We start from the raw sequence: 9,364 nt of genomic DNA on the forward strand, positions 1-9,364 counted from the left end.
TTGCCCACAAATTAGTATATCATCCACTAAATGTCCCATCCATCCACTAAATGTCCCATCCCTCCAGAATCTACTCCAGCCCTATCGCACCACCAGACCACTAAGATCCAGCAACAAAAATCACTTGCAGATCACTAAAGCCAATAACTCTGCTGGTGAAGCACTATTCTCTTGCACCATAGCCAAATTATGGAACTCCCTTCCACCCACAATTACCTCCATACCATCATGCACCCACTTCAAAACTTTACTAAAAGCGCACCTAAAAAACATGCTGGCTATGCCCTTGCAACTCCCCCTCTAATATCACCCTCCCCATCCAACCACTACCTGTCTTTCCACTCCACTAACTACCTTGATTATAGCAAGCTCAGATGCTCATAAGTCAGTACTTATTATACAGCAGGAACTTCTTCTTGTAACATTTGTTAATGTCTGTTATGTACTTCACAGATAAAGATTCTAGTTGTCTACTGATGTGCTATGTTCTTCATCTGTAAATATGTTGTAAGTAATTGCTATGTAAATTGTTAATCGCCATGTAATCCAATGTAACTACTGTCTGTTTATTTTAACTGTGGAGCTTTTCTCCCCGGGCCTCCACTGAAAATGGACCTACGTCCAGTCGGACACGCCCGGTCAACAAATATAAATGAAATAAATAAAATAAATATCTGTGTGTGTGTGTGTGTGTGTGTGTGTGTGTGTGTGTGTGTGTGTGTGTGTGTGTGTGTGTGTGTGTGTATGTATGTATATATATATATATATATATATATATATATATATATATATATATATATATATATATATACACACACACACACACTTATACATACATACATACATACTGTATAAAAACAGGCTGCAAGAAAGTTTATTTTACAGTGTGATTGCAGGTCAGAACAGTGTAGCATCTTTGCCCGTTGAACAGAAGTGTTATTTGAATGAGATTCTTTCTAGTGTGACGCTGGATCTGATGTTGACCCTTTCATTCTTCCTCACGGTTGAGTCACAGATCTGACTTGGTTGCGTTTACACAGACTAGGATCCAAGTCTCGAGCTTTTCCCTCTTCCCATAATACTCTGCTGTCTGCCTAGCTTCCTTAGATCTCGTTTGCCACTGAAGTGGTAAGACACTAGAGTCCTAAGTCACGAGGTGTAATTTAATTTTTTCTTGTTTATGTTTTTTGTTTACATTGCTTAGTATAAATATTTGAGTGTATGTTTTTCTTCTATTTCTTACATCCTTTGGCAAACCATTTACAGTTAGATATCATTTTTTATTTTTTCAGCTCTTAGTCTCTTGCGTGTTTTTTGGCCGTTGGCTCTTGCATACCCAGTTTGGTTTTTGTTTGGAAATCCATTATGGGGTGCCAGGGTCATATTTTCCATAGTGCAGATGTCTCTCTTGTTTCCTACTTCTTATAGTCTGTCTTGGGCATCCTTCCTTGTTACATTCTGTTGGATGTTGTGTTGGCGCTTGCCTCCAGAAACTCACAGTCCGGGCATACCTCTCATTTGTTCAGTTTCTTAGTTTTTTTGGTCCATTTCACATAAAGTTGTATTTCAGGCAAATTAATGGAATAGTCCGGGAGTTGTATTTCAAGCAAATTACTGGAATAGTCCAGGGTTTGAAGCCACAGGGTAATGACATAGGTTTGAGGTTTAGACTTCAATTCCTTTCAGATGATGTATGATACACAAACCCTGTTACTCTAGTGACTTTCTAAGTTAATAGAGCAATATTTAAAATCTATTCTGTTTAGACTTAGTCTAGATTGCTTGCACTAAGAGGTTGAAAGGTACGAGTCTCGCTGCTTTTTGGCAGTCGTGTGGGCCCTTCCTTGTGTTTTTGTGGTATTTTCTTGAGTCGCTGATATATGTTGACAGCCTTTTCTGATGGCTGATTTTGCTTGTAGACTTGGCTTTCATGGACATTTCATGCTGAGGCTCTGTTGTTCCCTCTGAAGTCTGTGTTGTGCGTTTGCTTTTCAGGTATCCCTCTTCAGCTGCAGTCTGTAACAGCTCTTATCGGAACCTTCTGAACTTATTAGCCCTCTTTTCCTTAGGGGCTCATACACCCTAATACAAATATAATAAACATGATAGATGGAGAAGAAAGATGCAGAAAAGATGAGGATTTTGTATCCAACTCCTTGGATCCAAAGTTGTAGGACTTCTCCAGATCCCAAGTTTCCCGGGGAACTAACGAGTTCGTCCTTATAAGGTTTCCCACTTACTTGTGCAGCCTGTTTTGCAGCTGCCTTTTTCAGCACAGTAAAGGCTGTAAACATTAAAAAAAAAAAAAAAAAAAAAAAACAAAAGCTACTTCGGATCCTGTCTTCTCCCTTGGGATTCGATGAGTTTGAATTAAGGTTTCCTTCTCTGTTCCTAGACCTAGGATCCAACAGTTAAGGCTGGACATTATTAAAGTTTTTCTTCTTTTATGTGGTTTTCCCATTGGATCCAAGCATTCGGATCCGACTGGCTGCAGGACTGCTTGTGAAGCTCAGACCGAAGCTATTAAAAAAACTTCATCTGATCCTGACTTCCCTGTTCAGATCTGATCTCTCTCTAACTACATTTTTTTTTCTTCGTTAGATCCTAAACCTAGGAGTTTGAAATGGTACTTAGTGTCTTTCTAAGCATTGTTGCTTTTTTCTTTAAGGGCTCAAACTCTCTTAATAAACAAAAGAAAAGCACAGATATATCAAGCAACAAAAGACAGTCCCAGATCCAGTGCCATGGATCCAAAGTCCTTAAGACATCCTACAGATCCCAAGTTTCCCTTCGCAACTGTCAGGTTCAGTCACTTTGATTTTCCGTTTGTATGTTAATCCTCCATCAGACCCTAAGCCTCGTATCTGACTAGCTAAAGCGTTCCTTACTGGACACTCTAATTTTTTTCCAATCAGAGGCATCTAGACATCCTCTCTGATCCATAGTACCCCCCCCCCCAACTCTGATCCGATATGTCGAATCTTATCCTTCGGATCCTAAGTATAGGATCCAAAAGATAGCAGTTCACTAAAGAGTCAAACAGTTCTCAAATCCACCTCCTTCCAATCCAGAGCCGTTAAACCAGTTTAGCTTTCTTGGTTCCGAAGTACCACCTCAGGTCCGACAGCTTCACTGCTTAGTGCCATTTACTCACCTTTCCTTTCACTACATGGAGCCAGTCTTACTTGCTCTGTCCAGACTCCGCAGAATGCTTTTTGATTTGGAATTATCTTAGTCCAGGAAACCGGTTTTCATTGTACCTTACCTCGTATCTGAAGAACTCCTTGGATCCAACAACCACCTTGTCTTTTCCCTTGTCCTCCTTTTATGGATTGACTGTCTTGGATTAAAGTGAATCCTGGAGTACTTGCTGCTTAGATTCGGTTGGACCTTGGTTTGTGAACATCCCTTTTGATGGCTCCTCTTTGTTTGGGCCATCCATCAAAGCTACCCTAACCCACAGTGAGTAGGACAAAAAGACCTTGTCTGCCGTCAGGGTCAGGTTTTTGACACCTCAATGCACCTTCTCCAGAAACCAGCGAAGTGGCAAGAAAACCTGGTTCCAAATATCTGAGGGGGACTTCCCAGGATCAACACGGGCATTCGTCCTGCAGAGGAGGAAGTTTCAGTGTCAGTGTTCCTAAAGCGCTGCCCGACTGCTTATCTCTGGAGGCATTCGGGGGTAGTTTTACCCTGCACCCAGGTGCCTGGACCACTCTAACAAAAACAGTTGGGTGTTAAAGTTTATATCCAGAGGTTATTAAATCCCCTTTTTCTTTCAACCTCCAGAGAAACCAAAGAAACTCCCTTATCTTCCACTCAGCCAGAGGGAGTATGCAGTACCCGAGATTCAAAAACTAGTGCAGAAAGAATCTTCCAAGAGGTCCTGACTGAACGAAAAGGATGTGGAACTTACTCCCAGTTATTTTTAATGCCAAAGAAAACCAGGGATCTGAGATCCATTCTGGATGTAAGCAACCTGAATTTGTTTGTAAAGAAGGCAGAGTTCCGAATAGTTGCATTTCAGGCCATTTTACCGCTGTTGCGAAAGAACTATTGGATGTGCTCGGTGGACTTAAAGGATGGTAAAAGAGGCTTATTATAGCATCAAAAATAGACAGACGCTCCAGAAGTCATCTGCACTTCTGGCTGGGAGCCTGTCACCGTTAGTTCAGGGTTCTGCCCTTTGGACTCGCCAGAGCCCCCCCAGGGTGTTTACCAAATGCATGGCAGTAGTCACAGCTCACCTGAGACTGCAAGGATTATGGTTGCTTTCATATTTGGACAACTTGCTCCTCACTGCCCCAACTGGGCATCACCTGATTCAGGCCAGGGATTACTTGTTCGGAATTTCCATTCATCTGGACATCAACATAAACCTGACAAAATCAAACCCATTTCCTGTACAGAGTTTGAATTCATTGGGGCTCTTTTGGACACATCGAAACAGATAGCATCACTACCCCCTCACTGCATACAGACGTTGAGAGACCATGTTTGAGCTATTTTAAGTCGGCCGTCTCCACTGGCAAAACTGATACTTCAAGCGGTCGGATCCATGGCAGCTGCCATCACTTTGTTTCCATTAACAAGTTTCTTTGTCAGACTGCTTCAATGGACATTTGCTTTTCAGTGGTCTATTCTTTGTCAGCCTCTATCTACTCCTATCAAGTTGACTCTGGTTTGCAAAAAGCATCACTAATGATGACTTCTGTTGGATGACCTGGCAATCGGCAGGCCATTCCTTCTTCCATCCACCACAGCCATGGTGATCACGGACACTTCCCAGTTGGGGTGGAGGTGGGGCGGAGGTGGGGCATTTAATGGGAAAGATGGTCCAAGGCATGTGGACTCTCGTAGAGACCAGATTGCATATCCGTGTTCTAGCGATTTGTTGAAAGCCTTTCGGGACATTCTCCCTCTAGGAACTATTGCAGTACACAGACAACATATGTCAGTGGTCTGGTACATCAGTAAGCAAGGAGGAACCTGTTCGTATCCTTTATGCAGAGAGGCCATGAGGGTCTGGGAATGGGCGATGTCTGCAGGCCACTATCTACTTGCAACTTGCGTATTGGGGAAGTCCAGCGTTCTTGTAGACAGACTAAGTAAGTCCATTCTGAACCCTTACGAGTGATCCCTCAGTCAGTCGGTAGGGAACTTGATTTTCAGCCAGTGGGGCATCTCCTCAGAAAACATGCAGCAGCAATTTCACTCTGATTCCTCCTCCAGAGGAGTCCCCGAGGGACATTTTGGTTCACAATTGGCCTCCCAGTCTCCTCTACACTTTTCCTTGTCTACCCTTGATCACAAATTTTTACAGAAAACAATAAGGGTTAAAGACTGACTTCAGTAATCCTCATTTCCCCCTACTGGCCTCTTCAGATTTGGTTCCCCTTTGTCTTGTCTCACCAGAAATATTCTCCATGGATACTGAAAACTGAACAGGACCTCCTCTTTCACTCATCATAGGGTCATCATCCCAATGTACACTCCCTGAAACTGACCACTTGGTTTCTCCAATTCCAGTAATTGTTCAGAGGTCCAGGCTTACTTCCCCTGTTTTGAGAAATCATACTTGCTTCCCAAAAACCTTCTATCAAGAAAGTTTATAGGAGTAAATGGTAGTGATCTGCTTTCTAGGATTCGAAAGAAAACATTGATCCCATTTCAACTCCAGTCTCAGCCATTCTTCTCTTCCTTGCGTCTCTTCAAAGATGGATCCAGTTTTTCTACTACTGAACTTCAGCTAGCAGCCATTTCGAACTTCCATTCAGAAAATATTTTTGTTCTCCTGCTACATCCAAGCTATGTAAGGCCTTCATGAAGGGAATCTTTCTCCTCTGTCCACCAGTTAAAGATCCTTCTCCACCGTGGGATCTTACTGTTGTCTTACAAGGTGCAACTCAAAAAACTTTTGAACCAGCTAATGATTGTGACTTAAAGCTTCTTTTTTGTAAGACTGTCTTTCTAGTTATTACATCAGCAAAATGGCTCTCAGAAATTCAGGCTCTGTTGTCTAAGCCTACTTGCATCATTCTTCATAAAGCTAGAGTATCCCTTACTATTAATCCCTCCTTTATGCCCATGGTAGCCACATAATCTAATTGGAACCAGTCCATACAATTGCCAGTTTTCTTTCCAAATTTATCAAACAAGGGGGAACGTGTGTTGCATTTGCTTGATGTTCATAGACAACTATGTTTGATCTGCATAGAACAAAACATTGTTGAAAGACGGAAAAACTATTTGTGTCCTTTTTGCCTAGCTGTCTATGTCAGCCAGTTTGTAAAGTTACTCTAGCTGAATGGATAACGGACTTCATTGCTGTGATTTATTCTGAAAATGGGCTGCAGTTGTGGTGTCCTCCTAAGGTTCATTCAACTAGGTCTGTGTCTGTCATCTGCTTTATCTTCCAGAGTATCAGTAGACTATATTTGTGCTGCAGCCACCTGTTCAAAAACTCATACCTTTGTCAAGCATTACAATTTAGACATTGTTTGCAGAAGCAGGGCTTCTTTTGGTTCTGCAGTGCCCTGGCATATCCTTCCTTGAGGCCACCCAGAGGTTATATAGCTGGGGTATCTGACCCAGCCGTGAGGAAGAATGAAAGGACAGCATTAGATTTATAAGTTATGTAGTTACCATAAGTTGATATCTGTGTTGTCCACTTTCATTCTTCCTAAACTTCCCTCCCAGTCATCTCCCAACCCAGTGGTTTCTAGAAGACCTGTGGAAAATTGCTTGGGAACTTTATGTTCCTGGTTTGAGCCACTGGTTTCTTTCTTCCTTTCAATCTTTACTATACAGTGTTAGATATTTAGGCAAAAAACTTGATCTGAAGAGGCTAGGCAGAGGGCAGAGCATTATGAGAAGAGGGAGAAGCTCTAGACTTGGAACCTAGTCTGTGTAAATGTGTCCGAGTCGGATCCATGACCCAACCGTGAGGATGAAAGAAAGTGGAGACCACTGATACCAAGTTATGGTAAGTGCATAACTTACAATTTTGAAACATACTTTGAGAAGTATCTTGGAAGCTGCAGACATAATTTCTAGAAATGCAGGAGCTTTTGTTGTATTGAGAAGGTATGCTTGGTTACATAACCTGAGTTTTCCCTCAGGATTTAAATAAATGAGATTTTAAATGTTCTTAAGTTCTGAATTTGTGTTTGGGTTGCCGCTACCCAAATTCTCAACTAATGGGATAACAGAGGTAAGTTCATGCATAGGGTATCTGGAATGTTTCATATTCACAGGTTCTCCCCCAACAAAGTGTCCAACTTCAAAAAGGCAAAGTAAACAGAATTCCCAGCCTAACAAGAGTCAAGGTACCAAGAGAAAATGTCCAGAGGATAATGCTTCCAAAACAAATAAAAAGGGTTCCTTTCTCAAAAGACTAGCTCTGCTGAAACTTGTGCATTCCCTCCCTTCCGCCTGTCCCACCTCCCCTTTCTTCCTCTCCCATGCTTTTGTTCAGCCCAGCAGCCTGATCAGAAATGGTTTCTGACAAAAGGATACTGAAGATAATTCAGAGAGGGTACTGTTAGCAGTGGACAAAATCTTTCTCCATTCAGGGTAATCCCCCTTCACCCACCCGTCCAGCCACATCTGTGCTCTCAGGTATCTTTCACATGTTGCATGTAGGAGTGATATAACCAGTACTTGCATCAAAAAAAGGAAAAGGATTTTCTTTAGAATCTGGAACCCCCGAAAGGAGCTGTCATGGAAAGCAGTGTTGGATTTGTCTTGTCTAACTTTCTCCAACTACTTTTGTGAAAGTATTCAAAATGCTCAACCTGCAGATGGTCCTCCCCTTCTTCCAAACAACTATCTCATGGGGACTTCGGATCTAAAAGATGCTTATCGCAGTCCATTTGCAACCAACTTCAGGAAATATCTGAGATTTGCTGTGTCTGGCTCATATTATCAGTTTTCTGCACTACACTGCATTTTCTGCTTCTCTTTGAGCAATCACAAAGTGCCTGCTTAGCTTCAGTGGTAATCCCAGGCATCCACATTTTCCCTTATTTAGGTCACTTGCTGATTTATGCATTGTCTATTTCCAGGTGTTTAGAATCATTAGACAAGGTATCAACCACTCTAGCTCATCTGAGCATCAGGTTGAACCTACAGAAGTCCTGTTTCTCACCCTCTCAAAGAATAGTCTACTTGGGGTAAATGATAGACATATAAAAAAGAATGGCCTTTCAGTCAGTTGGCAAAGTCCTTTCTTATCAGAATATTTTCAGGGATTTCACCCTTCAAGAAGCTGCCACCAACTTTCTGAAAATTGTAGGCCTTTTGGTGTCAATGATCCTCATGATTCACATATGGAGTTTGGACAACTGTAAGATTCAGTGGTACTTAAAAAGAAAAAAAAAAGTTGTTGGTCCCATCACCTTTGTCCTTTAGAGTTTCAAGTACCAGGGCTGCAATTTAGTAAATGAAATTTACAGTGGTGGATGGAGAGCTCAGATGTCTCTCAATCCAGGACTCCAGTTCAGTCATTCTAGACTGACTAGTTTTGACTTGCATGGGGAGCAGTGTCCAGGAGAGTTCACATCCAAGGTGAATGGGGTTCTTCCAGTGCTGCAAGGCAAATAAATGTCAAAAAACTGCTGGCAGTGATTCAGGCCTTACAGTCTTAACCACTTATGGTCTCCAGATCACCTTCTAGCAGTCACAGACAATACCACAGCCATGTAGTACCTGAACAAACAAGGTAGTACAAGGTCATACTCTGTTTGCCTGTTGTCATTAATGGTCTGGATGTTAGCTTCACTGCATTCTTTGACACTTCTCCTGCATCCCATCAGAGCAAAACATAGCGGCAGACCGTCTTAAATAGATCCCAAATGGACCTTCATAAGTGTAAACTCCTGGAAAGGGGTCTTCCAAGATTTAGTCCAGGGGTGGAGAGCACCTCAAGTAGATCTGTTTGCCTCCTTTCAAAACATAGTTGGAAAAATTGTTTTTGAGACATCCTTGTAGCCATGCTTGGATGACAGGCGCATTCTCATTCCCTTGCATAGGAATGTTCCTTTATGCTTTTCCACTGATAGCAAAGGTACTGCCGAAGATTCAGAAAGAATTGCCAAAAATCATTGTGGTCACCCCTTTTTGTCCCAGGAAAGTTTGTTCTTCCTTTTAATGGAATTGGGCAAGGGCAATTACCACAAGCTTCCTCACATTGTTGATCTGCTGACAGTGTCAGGAGCTACTGGTGCACCCCAGTTTTGTGTAATCACAACCGACAGCCTGGATGATTCTATCTTGATGCTGTTCCAGTACTTTTTACATGAGAATGTACAGCAGGTATGGAAGAAGGCAAGGAAACATGGAACTAGAAAATATTAGGTCTATA

Source organism: Protopterus annectens, chromosome 2.part0 (genome assembly GCF_019279795.1).
Source record: "Protopterus annectens isolate FY-2018-M chromosome 2.part0, PAN1.0, whole genome shotgun sequence".
Taxonomy (NCBI): domain Eukaryota; kingdom Metazoa; phylum Chordata; order Ceratodontiformes; family Protopteridae; genus Protopterus; species Protopterus annectens.